Here is a 19,162-nt window from a genome sequence, read left to right on the forward strand (position 1 = left end):
GAAAGAAAGAAAGAAAGAAAGAAAGAAAGAAAGAAAGAAAGAAAGAAGGAAGGAAGGAAGGAAGGAAGGAAGGAAGGAAGGAAGGAAGGAAGGAAGGAAGGAAGGAAGGAAGGAAGGAAGGAAGGAAGGAAGGAAAGAAGGAAAGAAGGAAAGAAAGAGGTAGTGATTAGTTAATTTAATGAGTTTTGGCAACCTTAAGCCCAAACTGAATACATGCTCCAGGAAAACAGCACACTTCCTAGTTAGCCATTTCAGATCTTCCAGTCTATACTCCACCAGCTCTATACCCCGTAGGAAAGAGCCAACAACCACCATGATACATCTTTTCCTCCTGGAAGGAGCAATAGGATTTCTCCAGCCTGCTAATGCAAATGAATCCTTGGTCTTCCATTGAGCATGATGTGGTTCTTCTTCAGAATGTCTGGAATCATTTCATGAAAAGTCTCATTTGTGCCATACAGCCCCAAGGTAGAATTTCTTCTCCTTCCTCCCCCCTCTCCCCCACTGTGTCATGTTCTTCCAATTGCCTATCTTTTGGTGTTGATTTACCTCCTACCTATTATAACTTTTTTTTCATTTCTAACATCTTTCTTGGAATATTTCTTCAATCCTAAGAACCTTTTATCCTTACTAACAATCCAAAAAGTAGAGAGGTAGTCAGTAAACCTTTTACCTTCTCTTTTAGTAGGGAGACTAGTCTGTTTTTCCAGCAGAGATCACTGATGGCCATTTCAAGAAGGAACACAAGCTTAGCACATATCCTGTAGGTTCTTGCAACTGTTCCATCAATGTTCATCTTTCCTGGATCCTTCTTAAGTTCCCTTAGGAAATATCAAATAAAACTGCTTATTTGGGCCCCATGGAGATTTTTAAAAGACTACCTGGTTCTCTGATGTCCTCCCAAACTTCTAATGCTGCATAAATGTAAGCTGTCATTGTTCTTGTTCTTGTTGGTGTTAATCATGTCCTTTTCCTATTTTTGATGAATTTCAAATAAAAATACTCCTGGAACAAGTTGCTATGACAATATTATTCTTTTATGCTTAATGTTTTGTGGATTTCTGCAACTGAAGAAAAGTATTGAGACATAAATTCTTCTGTAGATTCACTAAAAGAATCTTTGGGACAAGTCCAGTAGTAGACAGGGTGCTAAGAATGTTAGTCCCCACACAATTTTTATTTTTTGTTAGGTTCTATATTTTGAATGATTTTTCCTTCCATATAGCTTGGAAATGATGAGTATTTAGCATGGTGACATTTATTTTTTGGATCAAGTCCAGCCAGTTATGTGCAATACTTCTGTCTGTAATAAATAATGGTGTAGCTACAGTAGCCTATTTGTTAAGTTTTCAAAGATATTTTGAAGTCTACATTGTAGAATGAAGATTCATCATCTGTCACTTTATGAAAGGTAGCAACTTTCTGATCATAATTCCATCCACCAGTTCATGTCTTACTAGGTAGTCAATAGATGCTATTTATTTACAACCTGCAGTGAAATGTTGCACAATTTCTGCCATTTCCTTCTATAATCTGCATTGATCAATAAGTCTGGGCTCCTTAAAGATAACATACCTGCGATTTCTAGTGGCAATGACCTGCCCCTGAATCACTATCATTAACCCTTCCCTTTCTAATAAGAATTCTGAATGACTGCCATTTGATCTTTCTTTGACACATTGTTGGTTGGAGTTTTATGTAGCACAGTGGATAGAGTCCTAAACTTGAAGTTAAGGGGAAGACCCGTGTTTAAATCCTGCCTCAAACACTTATTAGCTGTGTCAACTTAGACAAGTCTATTAACTTTTTTCAGCTTTAGTTTCCTCATATGTAACTAAAATAGGGATCATGATAGTATTTATTTCAAAGGTTATTATGAGAATCAAATTATGTAACATAATGTAAAATGATTTGCAAACTTTAAATATGATATAAATTCTATCATCATCATCACTCATAGATTCTATCCAGAGGGAAACTACTTTCTATTATATTCAACAAATCCAGTGGCTTGTATCATGTTACTCAATGAAATGATGTCTGCTTGTTTCAAAAGTATTTCTCTAATGTTTTAACATGTTTATCATGTGCTCTGAGAACATTTAGTAAATTTCTTCCACTTTTAATTGAAGAGAAAGGGTTAATCTTTTCTTAACTATTTTAAGATGATGGGTTCTGTGTTTTGTTAATATTTTATGACATGTTAGGATGCTTTCCAAATCTGTTATGACCCATTTTACAGTTCCAAAAATCTGATAAATTTGATAAATAATTACAATATTAATGATAAGTTGCTCTTTTCAGAGCGGAAATTTTTTAACTTGCCCTTTTACTCCTCAGTCACTATGTTATTTTCTTTTAGGGGTAAAGGGTGTGTGCTTTGCCCATGTAGCTTATATATACCACATGGGTCTGTCTAGATGTAGCTCACAGGGAAGCATGAACAGACATCTCTAGAATCTCCTCCATTCACCCTTCTTCAAGGGAGATTTAATTCCTGTCAACAGACAAGGAGGAAGTTAGGATTAGAGGCTGTCCTCTCCTTTGCTCTCCTCAGAGATAGGGTACTGGAGTACAATTATATCTATCTGTTAAGCCTCGCATTACATGGATTTTAATTGCTTTAAATGTATTCTTTCTGAGCTTTAATTTTAGGAGGCAAGTAAGTTTCAATATATATATAGCTCTCTCTTTGATAGCTTTGTGTTGTATGTGTCTTGCCTGAGGGAGATGAGAGAATTTTGAAGCATTACCTTCATCTATTGATTCAGTTTTACTTCTGGATTCAACCTAAAACCTTTGCCTCTACCTTTAGTTGGCCTACATTAAGAATTTTATACCAAAAAAAATTCCATGATATATAGAAATTGTTTAACATATTTTTAATGAGGTTATTTAAGTTGGTGCTATCCATGTATATCAAATGGTTAATAAGATGCTTTGGAATATTTTCCTCTTTAACTTAGAAGTCATATTCATATACTCAGGAAAGATGATAATGGATTTAAGACTGGAAAAAAAGCATAAACCAAGTCGCTGAAAGAGTTCACATTTCACATAAAATTCTTCTCAACATTGTTTTGGGGGCATATTTTAAAGAGAAAAATTTTCCACATAGACTTCAAATATTCAAGTGTCCTCACTATGCTTGGGTCTGTTTTACATATTTTCAGGATGTGAGTGTGGAGCTGAGTCATGGTTTTGCCTAAATCGATAAAAATGGTATAAATATCATGGTGCTTTCAGGCAGCTATTCAATAATTACCAAATCAATGATAAGTTGCTCTTTACAAAGCTGGGGCTTTTTGGTCCATTCTTTTACCTCTCAGCCAAAATATTGCTTTTTTGTAGGTGAAAGGGGTGATTGTCTATATTGTCCATGTAAGTAATGTGGATCCACATTGGTCTGTCTAAATGTGTTTCATAGAGAGGCATGAATAGATATCTCTAAGTTCTCCTCCATCCATTCTTCCAAAAGAGACTTTAGGGGCAGCTAAGTGGTGCAGTGAATAGAGCACCAGCCCTGGAGTCAGGAAGACCTGAGTTCAAATCCAGCCTCAGACACTTAACACAAAACTAGCTGTGTGACCTTGGGCAAGTTACTTAATCCTCCAAAAAGCAGAGAGAGAGAGAGACTTTAATTCCTGCCATTAAAGTAAATAGGAAGTTAGAACCAGCCATTGACCTGCTTTTCTTCTCAGAGAAACTGTAATGGGCTAGAATTATGTCTATATGCCCCTATAAATATTGTTGGTCTAGGGGAAATGTTTTGGTTCAAGCTAAGCTCCTGATCAATATCCTTTAACAAGGAAGGAGTGGTCTAAGGTATACATCCAAGACTTGACTCCCTTCCCTCCAAAGGCCAGTTCCATAATGAACATACATACCAAATAGAAAATAAATTCATTTATCTAAACCAATAACAAATCAGGGAAGACATACAAATGAAAATATACACCAGACAATACACAGAATAGATGAGAACAAGATGTCTCAACTGAACTAGGAGAGAGTCCCAGGTCTCACTCAAGGAGAAACCTCCTGATATCTTATCAGCTCCTATATATGTCAGATTATCTGTAGAGTTTTTCTATCCTTTCAGGGACCTGAGGAAAACCAGCATACTTTCCTCTCAAGCTGAAAGCCAGAAAACCAGGATTTCCCTTTTCTCAAGTTTTCACCAACTCCACTCCTTGCTATGGTAAAGTAGTATTTAGTAAAAAATTGCAACCAAGGGGCAGCCAGGTAGCACAGTGAGTAAGAGCACTGGCCCCAGAGTCAGGATAACCTGGGATCGAATCCAAGCTCAGACACTTAGCACCCACCCAGAAACACCTGGCCATGTAACCTTGAGCAAGTTACTTAACCCCAATTGCCTTAAAAAAAATAAATAAATAAACAAATTGCAACCAGTTAGGAGAATCCCATGCAAATGAATTTTGAAGCATAGATTACCTAGGTATTTGTAGATGTTTTAAATCTATGCAAACTGTGGCTGCTTTGTATAAATTACATAAACATACAATTGGACTATATTAAGAGGTATCTCTGGCATTACCATCTCTTGGTAGTAAATATTTGATGCCTTCTGTTGAGAAAGGTATATTTTGGCATCTAAATGGACACTAGTAACATGATTTGCTAACAATTTGTGAGCCACTGGGATATATTTGAGTGAATAGTCATGGATTTTTACCTGATCTTAATGCTTTCTTGTTTTGTAGAGAATCTAGAGCCTTAGTCCCTTCCCTTGCCATAACCATTCTGCTTTTCATTATGTTAATGGCATGAACGTTTTCTGTTTCTTGTTTTATATTCTTGTTTTCCCAATTCCATTCTATATATTTCTGTATTTTTGTTGTTGTTGCTTTTGTTTTGTTTTGTCTTTGGAAGATCTGGAATTCAGGTTTTCTACTTCATGTTCCATCTAAACATTGATATAATCTACCAGTGCCTTTTGATAGATCTTCAATAGTTTTCTGGAGCTGCTTTTGTCATGACCAAATCAACAAGTATACTAGCATTTATTAAGCATTTATAATGTTCCAGGCACTGTGATAAGTGCTGGGAATAGAAAAATAGGCAGAAAAACAGTCCCTGGCCTCAAGGAGCTTACATTCTAATTGGAGAATCAAAACACAAAAGAGATATGAAAAAGGAGAGAGTGGTGTTTGATACCTTTTCTTCAGAGCATTCTTAGCATTATCTTTCGTCTTATGGTTATTACCATGGAAATGGCCAGCACATATATTATTATGTGAAGCTCCTAAATTTTTTTATACTTTCTATCAAATATCATGAGAGACTTTGTTCATGATGGTCTTAGCAAATGACAGCTTTTTAAAAATCACTTTTTTTTAACTGTTCTTGATCTGCTAGTTGTGTTTATGCTATAAAATTCAATTAAACTGGATTCCATTGCAGAAGAGATTTACAAAGCAGGGAATTGACTACTTATACAAAAACTGATGGAAATCCTCAGGTTTATATGGCAAGAAGAGGTTATCCTGTAGGACAACAAAGATATCTTAACACTATAAAGAAAAAGGAAATAGGCTGTTTTGTGGCAATCACAGAGTGGTCTCTCTCTTAGTCATTGCTGGCAAGATTCTTGCCAGAGTCCTCCTGAACCAGCTGATTCTTCATCTAGAAGATGTTCATCTACCTGAGAGCCAGTGTGGCTTCAGAAAGGGAAAAGGAATAGTCAATACCATGTTTGCTGCCCAACTCTTGAAGAAATGCCAGGAGCAGAACAGAGGTCTATAAGCAATGTCTGTCAATCTGACCAAGACTTTTGATGTTGTTGGTTGCAAGGGCTTATGTAAGATCATGGAAAAATTTGGTTGCCCAGAGAAGCTCATCAATATTGTATTCCAGTTTCATGATAGCATGTTGGCACAAGTTCTGGAAAATGGATAATGCTCTCACATTTTCCCAGTCACCAATGGAGTGAAGTAGGGCTGTATGCTTGCTCTCATGCTTTTCAACATGTTTTCAGTGATGTTGTCAGATGCTGTCAACGAGGATGAAAAAATAGCATCAAGGTCGAATACCACACTGATGGTAAATTACTTAGCTTGAAAAGGCTATAAGCCAAGACCAAAATGCAGGGAGAATTAGTGTGCAACTTTTTTAGTTCACAGATCATCATGTACTCAACCTCTGAGGCTGAGATGCAACAAAGTATGGATTGATTCTCTGCCACTTGTGCTAATTTTGTCCTAACAATTAACACCAAAAAAAACAGATGTTCTCCACCAGTCAGTAATGCATCATCCATACATGGAACCATCAGTTACAACAAATGGAGAAATTTTGAATACTGTGGATAAGGTCACTTACCTTGGCAGTATATTTTTGGGGGATGTACACATAGATGATGAGATTAATGTTTGCATTACCAGAGCTAACTCAATGTTTGGGAGGTTTCAAAGAAAAGCATGGGAGAGAAAAGGTATTAGGCTGCCTACCAAACTGAAAGTCTACAGAGCCATTATGCTGACTTCATTGTTGTATGCTTACAAAACCTGTACAATCTACCAGCGCCATGCCAGAAAACTGAACCACTTCTGTTTTGTTTTAGGAAGATTCTAAAGGTCACCTGTCAAGATAAGGTACTAGACACTGAGGTCCTTTCTCAAACTAAGCTGCTCCCTATTCAAATCCTACTGCAGAGAGCTCCTCCTTCTCCTCATTTATTTTATTTTTCATATTTGAATACCTAGACATGACTTGTCTAATGATTTGGATGGGATCACAGGTCATAGAGTAGTATTTTTTTAAGTTAATTTATTTATTTTTAATTTTCATCATTCACTTTCATAAGTTTTAAATTCTCTCTCCCTACCCCCTCCCTAAGATGGCATGCAATCTGATATAGGCTCTACATATCATAGACTATTATTATTATTATTGATAATACACAGAAATTGAAATTGATCCAAATAAGCTCAGAGCTTTAATAATGGCTCACAGGTCACCAGCTAAACCTACCTTGAACTAAATTCTGCATCCCTGAAACATCTACCCATTCCTCCTAATTCTTTCTCTGAGGTCAAACAGAATAAGTCTAATCTTTTACTTAATTGCCCTTCAAATACCAGAAGACAGTCATCCTATTCCACAATGTATCCAAGGACTTGTCTTTTTTAAGATAAACATTCACCGTCCCTTCAACAAATCTTTATATGGAATGGTTTCAAATCCCCTAAACAATCCTGGTTACTTTGGATGTGCTCCAGACTGTCAATATCCTTCCAAAAATCTGACATTCAGAACTGAACAAAATATTCTAGGTGTGGTCTGACCAAGTTAGAGTACAGTGAGGCTGCATAACCTCTCTCCTTCTGGGTACTTTGCTTCAATTAAAACATCCTGATGCTGTTTTTTTTTCTTTTTCTTTTTTCTTTTTTGGCTGCTATATCACACTGATAGTGTTGCAGCTTAGTAACACTCCCTACCTTTTCCATATGAGCTAATGTTTTCCCTCTGTTGTTTATCTCCATTTTATCCTTTTACTTGTTTGTATGTGGTTATTTGCATTTTGTCTCTATTATTATACTGTGAGCTCCTTAAAGGCAGGGATTATCTTTGGCCTTTGTGACTTCAGTGCTTAGCACAGTGCCTGGTACACAGTAGGTGCTTAATAAATGTTTATTGACTGACTGACAGAACTTCTGTTTAGTCGTTTCCCATTTTATACCTGTGTGACTGATTTTTCTGAACCCGTGTTAACTTACATTTAAATTCTATATGAGTTAACAGTGTCATATGGCTGTCAGATAAGATCCTTATACTATAGAAAGAGTATTAATGTTACAGTAGTATACTAGAAAGTGGTATCCCCTCTGTACCCTGTCATAGTCAAACCACTTCAGACGTATTGTTTTCAGTTCTGAGAGTCATATTTTGGGAAGGACATTGGAAAGAATCAGGAAAAGGGCAACCAGGATAATGAAGGACCTCAAGACATGCCATCTAAATATTAAAGTACTAGGATTGTTTATCCTGAATAATAGAAGATTTAGGAAAACATGGTAGTTGTCAAGTATTTGAAGGGCTGCTATTTGGCAAAAGAGCATGATATTTGTTCTTCTTGGCCCCAGAAGACTTTGAGCAATAAGTGGAAGTCTCAGATAACCATATTTCAATTCAATGTAACAATTAACAATTAGAGCAATCCAAAAGTGATAAAGGCTAACTTGAAGAAGCTATGTGTTTCCCTCTAATTAGAATTCTGCAAGTAACTTTTTTTAAGATTGTTTTGCAACACCTTTATTTAAAGACTGTCAAATATTCCTATTATTTTGATTAGTCTTTTAATTCAGAGAAGGGAAGATGGTAGGCAAAAGAAGCTCATTTGTCTGAGGAAACAACATCTATCTCATTTACATGTTCATTCACTTAAATGATATATTTGAAGCTGAAGATGCTGTCACAGGAAAAGTGTTTGCCTTTGCATCTCCCACATGAATCCCAAGTAGTTGGATAACTACTTGTAGAAGGGATTCTTTTTTTTGCTTTTTGGAGAGGGGAGGGCAGGGCAATTGGGGTTAAGTGACTTGCTTGAGGTCACACAGCTAGTAAGTGTTAAATGTCTGAGGCTGAATTTGAACTCAGATCCTCCTGACTCCAGGGCAGGTGCTCTATTCACTGCACCACCTAGCCACCCCTATAGAATGGGGTTCTTAAATAAATATTTGTTAGCCTAGATGACCCCTGTAATCAACTCCAACTCTGTTATTCTATTCTTATGTGATTCTGAAAATGTCATCATATTAGAAATGATTTCATCATTCTAGTCTGTGGAGATCTTTTTGAAGTGCGATTGTTTCATCCAAAGTAATTACATCTGCAAATTTGACAAACATACCATTTATGGATTTATCTGAATCACATATAAAAATGTTGAACAGAACAAGGTCAAAGACGAATCCCTGTGAGACCCCGCCATAGACCTCCAGCTAGCTTAAAATTGATCCAGTAATCACCATTCCTTAATTTTGGTCCTTCAACCAATTTTTAATCTACCTCCCTTTCTTATCATCCATCACCCATCTCTCCATCTTATGGAGAAAGGATTATCATAAAAAACTTTGTCAAATGGCTTGCTAAAATCCAGGGAAACTATGTCAATGAAATTCATTACTCTTATGACCCTGAAAAAAAATCATGTTAGTTTGGTATGACTTGTTCCTAATGGATCCATGCTGACTCAAATTATAACTACCTGCTTCTCTTTAGGTCTCACAAACCTTTTCTTTCCTTAACAATTGATAGAATTGTGCAAAAATTCAGTATCAAGTTAACCAGCCCATAATTTAAAGAATCCATTTTTTTTTTAATTCTAAAACATATTGAGCCATTTCCAGTCCTTAGGCACCTATCCATGCCATGCTCCCCGACAGTAGTAGAGATATAGCTGAACAAGGAAGTATCATGATTAGCCAAAGACAATCATTTAGCAGGGCCTTTTTAGGAGAAGATGCTGCATAAGATAGTATACTGTTTATTAATGTTTTATGCTTTTCCCTCTCTGGTGTATTCCTAACTCTTCCATGCAAACCTTCATCGAATTTTGGGTCTACTGTTCCATGCACCATGGTATGGCCTTCATAGACTATTTGCTCTAATCACCAGAACATATCAACCACTACCACCCCAACTCCCGTATTTTAATATGGGTCATGGCTCCAACAAAGACCAGTAGCTTAGCAATTGTCTATGCAGGTTATTTTAGAACCCTAGGATGTAAGTGATACAGGTCAGGTGACTTTAACTCATTGAGTTAAAAATTAACAAGATGTTCTTTTAAATCGTTTCCCTATTCTTTGGTTTGATCATGTGCCCACTATTTGTCAGGGGTGTTTGGTGCATGCCCAAACCACCTAAAATGGAGGTACCCATGTGAAAGATACCAAGGTCTTGCTTCAGGAGATAGGAGACCTGGCACATGTATGGATTTCTATACTGGCCTGTCATTTGGTTGAAAATATCCTCTTTCCTTTGACTACATTGCAAGAATTGTCTGCTTCTTTAAAATCAACAAACTGGAACGGTCTCTCTCTTTTTCTGACTGTTCAGGAGTGAACAACTCATTCACTCACAGAAGGGATGCAAAGCAATAAGCTAAGGAAGGAAGAGCCTGAGGACTGCCTTACTCTCCCCTTGCACCCTGTGGCCTCAAGAAACAGGACTGGGATTTTAGTCTTATTTTATTTTTCCTTTTCAGTTCTAAGGACAGAGAGGAAAGAAGAAGGGAAAAAGCATTTATACAATGTCTTCTAGGTGCCAGGCACTGTGCTAAACACTTTTTACAACTAGTAAGTAGTTTCAACCAGTTTGTCAGGAAAGCCCTGAAAAGCTCTTCTTTTCCTCCTTGCCTCCCCAACACGAATTTAGAATTTTGTGGGACTAGTGCCAAGTAGGGACTGAACTAAACTGTGCACCTAATTCCCTTTTCTTCCCAGGGACCAAAGAAGTGTAGGAAGACTTATGTCCCTCAGGTGTTAGAGTGAAAAGATTGCATGTTTGTTCTTGCTAGGCCTTTAAAGCAAATGTTCCTGTTTTTACACAGTCAGTCTGACTGTTGATTGTTTAAATGGAACTGCCTGAAATTGGGGGAACACAATTGGCAGACTTAAGCCCATGGCATAGGCAAGAGAACTACCCCCAATTCCCTAAGGGTACCAGAGTAATTAGGAGGAAGGGTGACATGTAACACATCTGGCCTTCAGGTAGTGGGGGGAGGGAGGCCAAAAAAACACTGTTACACATTTTTGCTCTCTATTTCCTAAACATAAGATTATTGGCTTTAGTATTCCTGATGTCATTCTTAGAGGGTATCCTTTTCATTCTTCTTCCTTTACCTAACCTTGATTCCAATTTCTATACATGTCTTTTAAAAATTTAGTTGTTTGATAAGTTTTATCTACAACCAAATCTCCTTAGATAATTCCCCTTTTTATTTCTCATTGAAATAATTATCGTGTTTGTGTCAACAGAATTTCATTCTTAAGAGTTTCCCATTCCTCCAAATCCTATTTCCCCTACAGAATCTTAAGCCATGGGATCCTGGTCCCTACAATTTCTGCCTCCTCATCACCTACTGAGACCTGGTACTTAGAAGAGAATTTCCCCAAGAGAGCCTGCTCCCCAGTAAAGCACTGAGTATCTCTTCAGAATTCCATCATTTTGGGGAGAAAAAAGGTAAGGGATAAAAAGAGACGATTTACTTGAGAATGGATAAATCAGGCTCCAGAACCAGGAGAGAAATGTTCCAAGGTAAGCAACCTGCGTGCATGTGTGTGCAAGTGTGTGGTGTGTATGGTCTGTGTAAAAGACAGAGAAAAGACAAAGAGATAGAGACAAGGAGAAATTATGTAAGAAAGACAATTATTGTATTATGATAGACATATACTCACAGACAAAAAGCTATCTGAGAAAAATACAGAGAACTATGTGACTTTATATGAAAAAAACAGCCATTTGAATTAAAGTCTGTGAGGGAGACAGAGAAACACAGAGAAATCTCTGTGTGTCTTGTGTATGTATAAAAGAGTGACACAGAGAGCTGATTCAACCATTCTGGAGAGTAATTTGGAACTATGCCCAAAGGATTATAAAAATGTGCATACCCTTTGACCCAGCAATACCGCTTCTAGGGCCGTATCCCAAAGAGATCATACAAATGGGAACAGGACCCACATGAAGAAAAATATTTACTAAAGTTCTTTCTGTGGTGGTGGCCAAGAACTGGAAATTGAGGGGATGCCCATCAATTAGAGAATGATTGAACAAGTTGTGGCATATGAATGTAATGGAATACTATTGTGCTATAAGAAATGATGAGCAGGGAGGTGGCTAGGTGGCCCCGTGAATAGAGCACCAGCCCTGGAGTCAGGAGGACCTAAGTTCAAATCTGACCTCAGACACTTGACACACTTGCTAGCCGTGTGACCTTGGGCAAGTCACTTAACCCCAATTGCCCTGCCCTCCCCCCTCCAAAAAAAAGAAAAAAAAGAAATGATGAGCAGGCAGACTTGAGAAAAACTTGGAAAGACTTATATGAACAGATGTTGAGCGAAGTGAGCAGAACCAGGAGAACATTGTATACAGCAATAGTCACAGTGTGATGACTGATTTGGATAGACAGCCCTTCTCAGCAATGCAAAGACCTAAAACAATTCCAAAGGCTTCATGATGGAAAATGCCAGCTACATCCCGAGAAAGAACTATGGAGTTGGAATGCCAAGCTAAAGCAGACTATTTTCTTTTTTGTATTGTTTTGTTTTTCTTTCTCATGGTTTCTCACACTCATTATAATTCTTCTATGCAACATGACTAATGTGAAAATGTATTTAGTAGGAATGTATGTGTAGAGCTCATATCAGATTGCATGCTGTCTTGGGGAGAAAATTTAAAACTTATGGAAGTGAATATTGAAAACTAAAAATAAATTAATAAATTGAAAGAATAAAGAAATGGGAGAGAGAGGCAGCTAGGTGGCGCAATGAATAGAGCACAGCCCAGAGTCAGGAAGACCTGAGTTCAAATCCAGCCTTGGACTCTTAACACTTACTAGCTGTGTGACCTTGGGCAAGACACTTAACCCCAATTGCCCTGCCCTCCCCCTCCAACAAGAAAAAAAAAAGAGAGAGTAAGAGAAACCAAAAGAAAAAGAGGATACAGGGAGAGATGTATGAGAGAGTTCATTAGAAAATGCTTATAAGAGACAGAAAAAGACAGTTTTCTGTCTATGCATATGTGATGCAGGGTCTGATTAGGAATGTGTAACACCTAGTTTGCTGAGATCTAATACACAACCCTGATCATCATTGATCTTGATTCATAGCTACTGTCACCATAGTTAGCTGAGGTGAGGAAAAAATGAACGAACGTGGAGAACCATAGCACTTCAGAGAAGAAGGATTCAACCTCAATTGGTCCAGGCATATCTCCTCCTGTGTAAACCATGCAATCGATGCAAGAGACCCATACTGCAAATGCAGGTTCAAAGGCAGAAGTCAGCAGAGGATTGTTATGGATATATAGGAACCAGTAGGCAAAATCCTTCTCCTTCAAAAGGTACTTAGGAAGGGCTGACAGGGTAGAAGCCTGATACAACACTTCAGTCAGAATATAAATGAGATATATTTGTAAAGTGTTTAGCACAGTACCTGGCACATCATAGGCCCCATATAAATGATTATTCTTTACCCCTTTCCTATAACCAAAGAGGCAGACCCACTTTCTGTTGTGAATTCAATGGCTATGCATGTGTTGGATGTACTAGTGAAAAGAATGTAGCCTTGATTCTATGGAAGTCGAAATCTCCTGAAACATCATGAAGAAAAGGGGACAGGACCAGAGAAGGAAGTCAATCTGGACCTTGAAAACAATAACAATGACCTCATCATTGATTCCTTATGGATCTGTGACACCTGGAGTCATAGGAACCCATTTGCAGGTGGTGGTGATTAAAGATGATTGGTGATTGAGCATGTGGACCCAATCTCAAATTACCATCATATTTCAATTGTTCTATCAGAGGCACCTGAGGAACTCAACTTTATGGTGTTTGAAAAGGCTAGAACCTGAAGGACTAAGTGATTAAAACTACCTAAATTAGGGACATATTAATGTGTGCCTGAAGTTACCCTCAAGGAAGTTTGTTGGCATTAACAGGAAGGGAGATACTGTGGTTCTGGTAAATCCAGATCTACCAACTCACAATGAAATGTAATACTGATTAAAACCAATTCCAGTCTGTTGAAAATTCTAGCAGGATGTTGTAAGAAATGAGCTGGGACCCAAGACCTGCATACTTTGACCACTGATTCATGCTTTCCAGATGCCTACTGGAAAATAGAGGCAAGTGGCAGCAAGTATGTTGGTGGCAGGCATTATGAGAACACTTCCTTTCAAACTTAGGATTGAATCCTGAAGTGTTTGACTTTGGTAATGCCCCAGTAACTAAAGAATGAATGGCTCAGTTGAGGCAAAAGGATACACATAATCTTACTTCTTGAGTGGGAAGTAGGATTTGGAAGATTTCTCAAACCATTTCAAATACAATTGGTCACAGAGTTCAGCCATCCATATGTATCACCTATAGGAGTGGTACCAAAGAATGGAAAGATATGAATGTGTATAGTCTAGTGGACTTTGAACAAAAAAAACTAAAGTGAACCCTATGCCATGGGTTCAAGATGCCCTGGACTGTCTAGATAGACAGCCAGTGGTTCTCAGTCCTGGGTTAAGGTAGTGGATAATAACACATCCCATATCCCTATGGCTGAGGAAAACAAAGAGAAGACAGTTTTCCACATGCCCAGCTGGATTTTAACAATTTGAATATATGTCCAGGTTTTCTCAGGAGTGTCTGACACTTTTCAACAGCTGATGAAAAAGAAGTCAAATATAAACTATATGGATGACCTTACTGTGTTGTCAAAAACATTGGAAGAACCTAAAGAAAGATTAACGAAATTGTTGGATCATCTCAAAAAAGCTGGTATGAAGTTTCCCATTGACAGATGTCACTTTTGCAACTTGTACTATGTAAGCTGTGTGTATGTGTGTTTCCCATAAGTTATATTATATTCACATAGAATTGTCAAAATGTAGCTCACAAGAAGGCATATCTATGGAATCTCACCTGTCCCTCTCCAAAGAGATTTTCATTCCTGCCTGGATGAAAACAGAACATTGGAGCCATGAGACTGGCCCACTCTTCTCTTCTCAGAGAGGTGATAGTGGACTAGAATTATAGCTATCTGTCTCCCCTTAAATATTACTAGTCTAGGGGAAATCAATTTTAGGGTCCAGCTACTTTCTTGATTGCAATGCCCCACAAGCTATATTTGAAGATCTGATTCCCTTCCCTCTGACTGGTAGTTGTATAAACTATCACAAGCACTGAATAGTAAATAAACCTGTTAATTAAAGCCAATGCAAAGAGAAATCAGAGAAGATATATATATATATTAGAATATGCCAGACAATACATAGAGTGAAGGAACTCTCCCACTAGGACCAAGATATCTCAACTCACATTAGAGTTCCCTATTCCACCCAAGGGGAAATTCCCCTAAGTCCCAGTTCAGCAAGCTAAAAATAGGTATATGCTCAAGGGACCAGTTTCTTTGGGTGTCGGCTTCTTCCCAAAATATTTCTCCCTTTAGGGGCCTCCCCCTGAAGAGATCCCAAAATCATGTGTTCTTCTTCTTGAAGCCAGAAGATTAACTCTCCTCTCCTAAACTCTTACCAATTTTACTCATCACATAGACACAGAACTTCAAATAGTAATTCTTTCCACCAGTGAGAAAGGTGCTATACAAATTTCAGACTTGAATCTTGGGATGCAACTATAACAACAACATTGTAAAAATAAATAGCTCTGAAATGCTTAAGAACTATGGTCATCACAATGACCAGTCATGATTGCAGAAGATCTATGATGAAGAATGCTAGGAGACATTCTTGTGCCACCTGACAGAGGGATAATGGGTTAAATATACAAAATGAGATGCACATTTCTTAATGTGTCCAAAATTTGTTTTCTTTGACTATGCATATTTGGTAAAAAGTGTTTTGTTTTTCTTTCCTTTTTTAGGGAATAAGGAAGGTGGGAGTAAGAGAAAATTATTGCTTGTTAATTGAAAAAACTTTAATCTTGGAAAAAACGTTGAAAATTATTTTATGGCTCTCCATTGCTTTAAGAGACAAGACAAAATAAACATGCACACAAATGACTTAAAATACAGTTTTCAATTCTTTTTAAAGGACAGAGAAATGACTGACACTTATCTCAGTGGATTTGGCCAAAAGAAATTATCCACCAGTTATACAAAGGCTGTTTGAATCACATACTGGCTCTGAAAGTGGCATTCCCAATGAAGGAGGCATTGTGTACAAATACCCAGCAACCGTTGCTTCAAACAATGGGGAGCCTCAGTTCAAACAAGGACTGAACCCAGAAGCAAGTTCTTTCTTGCTTATAACTTCAGCTAATGGGACTGCAAGGATAGAAAAATAATCTATAGATATGGAAAAACTGACAAGAGTACAAAAATAATGTGTAGTCATGGAAATACTGACAAGGGCACAGAAATAATCTATAGATATGGAAATGCTGATATCTAGGCTGGCCCTCCTATAAGACCAGGTTCAGAGAAGCAGACCTATATATACGATGATGAATCCATACCATCTACTAGCTTAGGTATAGAGGCAGAGAAATCATTAGAACACAAAGTAGCCAGACCTTTTCAATCTGTAGCTAGATTAGCTTATGATGTTACATGTGAGTCAGGTGGCAATGCTAGAGACTGTTCACATAAAAGTTCGTTACATATCATGGTTAAGTTTATTAATGTGCATGTTAATTACTGCATGTTTCTACTTTATTATTTTGCTGTTATTTATTTGCTTGTATATTTAAAGTAGCTTGTGAGTTTTTGTTGTGTATAATTGGAAGAGGAAACCAAGAAATGACCCTTCTGTCTAAGCCAAGAACCAATGAAACATGCTGGTAAGATTATAAAGTGGTCAGAGGAAGCTTCCCCACAGCCTTTCCTGGAAAGGATACTTAGCTCTAAGTTTATCTCTCCATTAAGCGGGTGGACAATCTATTTCTACCTCTGGCCTCTGAGAGAAGAATAATTTGAAGGCAGGAGGAGGGGGAGAACTGACCATCTTCCCCATCAAAGACAACTCAGGCGGCTGAGTTATTACAAACACTTTATTCTTCCATTGTTTACCACTGTTACCTTTATGAACCTGTTCAGCTTACTTTTTATTAAAAAAAATCAGGTAGCCTCCAAATCCTTGATTGTTATGCTTAATGACAATAGTGGGTAAAGATTCAGGAAGAGATTTTGATCCTTTGTAGAAAGAAGACTTAATACCAATCCAAGGAAACTGAGGCATGAGGGAAAAGGAAAGAGATGATCCCATACAGAAGTCCCACAATTGAGAGAGGCATACTGATTTCATACCCCTATGCAAGTACAAGTTTACATTAACAGAAGAGCCAAAATCAAAGAGAATAATATAGACATGGACATAGACATAGACATAGACAGACAGACATAGACATGGACATAGAGACAGACATAGTCATAGACATAGACTTAGACATAGATGTGTTCATAGAAATAGACAGATGTAGACGTAGACATTGACATAGATGTAGACATGGACACAGATATACCCCTAGACCTAACTGATAGAAAATCAAGCCAGGCCCTGACAGGACCAGCCTCATAAAGGGGGTGACCATGCTATACATGGTGCTCTCACCCTTAGAAGCTATTACAAGAGAAACAAAACCCTATAAGCAGCAACCCCTACAGCAAAATCTCTTAGATGTGGGGGCAAAACCATGCTACAACTACATTGAGGAAGATAGAACTATATGTGAGAGGTAAAAAAAATATTATTTGAGACAAGAACCATATATATGAAAAATAGAAGGAAACAGAGAGTGAACTTCATATGTGTTTAAGTGTGAGGCAGAATTAAATTGTATTCAAGACGGAAATACTTGGACACAAAGAACAAACTGTGTAAGAAATAAAGAAACACAGGCAGAGAGAAGAAAAACAAAATGAAGGAGAAAATGAAAAGGAGAGAGAGGAAAGAGAAAGAGAGGGGAAAGAGGGTGGGAAAGAGAGAGAGAGAGAGAGAGAGAGAGAGAGAGAGAGAGAGAGAGAGAGAGAGAGAGAGAGAGAGAGAGAGAGAGAGAGAGGGAGAGAACTTTTTGTTTGAAATTGTAAATTATTGGATTGTAGTGTCCTTGCAAAGCAGATAGATCTCTGTCTCTTCCTCAGGCATTGCCATCTTCCTTCAGACACAACCTGTTCATCATCCCTGTGCATTTTTTTAGCCTCATTCTCACCAAAGCCATATAAATACTTCCCCTGCCCCTTCAATATCACTCCTCCCTACTCTTCTCCCCCCTCCACCCAACCTTCTCAGCCTCTTTGTTGATAAGATTAAAAGCCATCGGGCAGCTAGGTGGCAAAGTGAATAGACCACTGGCCCTGGAGTCTGGAAGACCTGAGTTCAAAGGTGACCTCAGACACTAAACACTTACTAGTTGTGTGACCTTGGACGAGTCACTTAAGCCCAATTGCCTTGCCTTCCCCCCTCCAAAAAGACAAAATAAAACGCCACCCAAAGGAAGGGGTCTCTGCATCCATCAGGCTCCAGCCTGGGATAGGATCCAGGATTTAATAATAATGATTGACACCTTGGATAAGGCTTTGCATTTGTCAAAACACTTTACATATACAGTAGAACTAAGGACCTGAGTAATCAGAAAAGACAGGAAAATGAAAAACACTCACTTCCACATGAGCCCAAGGTATATGCCCTCAGTGCAAGGGAGAGAGTGTTTGGAGCGTAAAGGCAGCGATCTGGAATATGATCATCCTGAACCACAGATAGGTCCTGAGTCAGAGCCAAGAGCTACAAGACCAGACATCAGGACTCTAGTAGCAGAGATAGAGGTAACAGATGCTAAGTATGAGAAGGACTGAAGAGATCCTAAGTGAGGGAGGACCAGGAGCTACAGAAAGCAGCAAAGACCAGGATAACAAGACCCTCGAGGGAAATAGGTGAGGGAAGAGATGCAAACCCTGCCTTCACCAAAGTTACCAGCTCCATTCGTGACTGGAACTTCCAATATTGGTTTTATAAGTTTGTTTATGAGAGGACAGGAACTGATCCTCTGCAAAGAGAGAGGTTCTAGATGTTGTCATTTCTTTGCCAATTAGGGCTCAAATATGAGTCTTGTCTCTGTCTTTTGTCTGATTTGTCACAAGTATGCTTTAGGTTCAGATGTTTATTGGTGACCGTGGCTGCTTGCTGGTGAAATAAATACACAAGGACTGAAAAGAAACAAAATTTAGGTGTCCCTTTGGGAAACCCTGGATGGGGACAAGAATCAAAAAGTTAATCATTGAGAATTCTGTATTAGAATAATAGTAGCTAACATATATGTTGTGTTTTAAAGTTTGCAAAGCATTTTATAGCTCATTTATCCAATGAGGATTTTAAGCACCTTTTGTGTGTATGGCACTGTGTAAGCTACTGGAAACACAAAAATTAATAATTCAGTTTGAAGAAAATGTATTATTTCCTGTAAACCAAAAAA

Source organism: Petaurus breviceps, unplaced genomic scaffold (genome assembly GCF_028583685.1).
Source record: "Petaurus breviceps papuanus isolate PSGF00001 unplaced genomic scaffold, PetGlider_PUasm1.0 90750, whole genome shotgun sequence".
Lineage (NCBI taxonomy): Eukaryota > Metazoa > Chordata > Mammalia > Diprotodontia > Petauridae > Petaurus > Petaurus breviceps.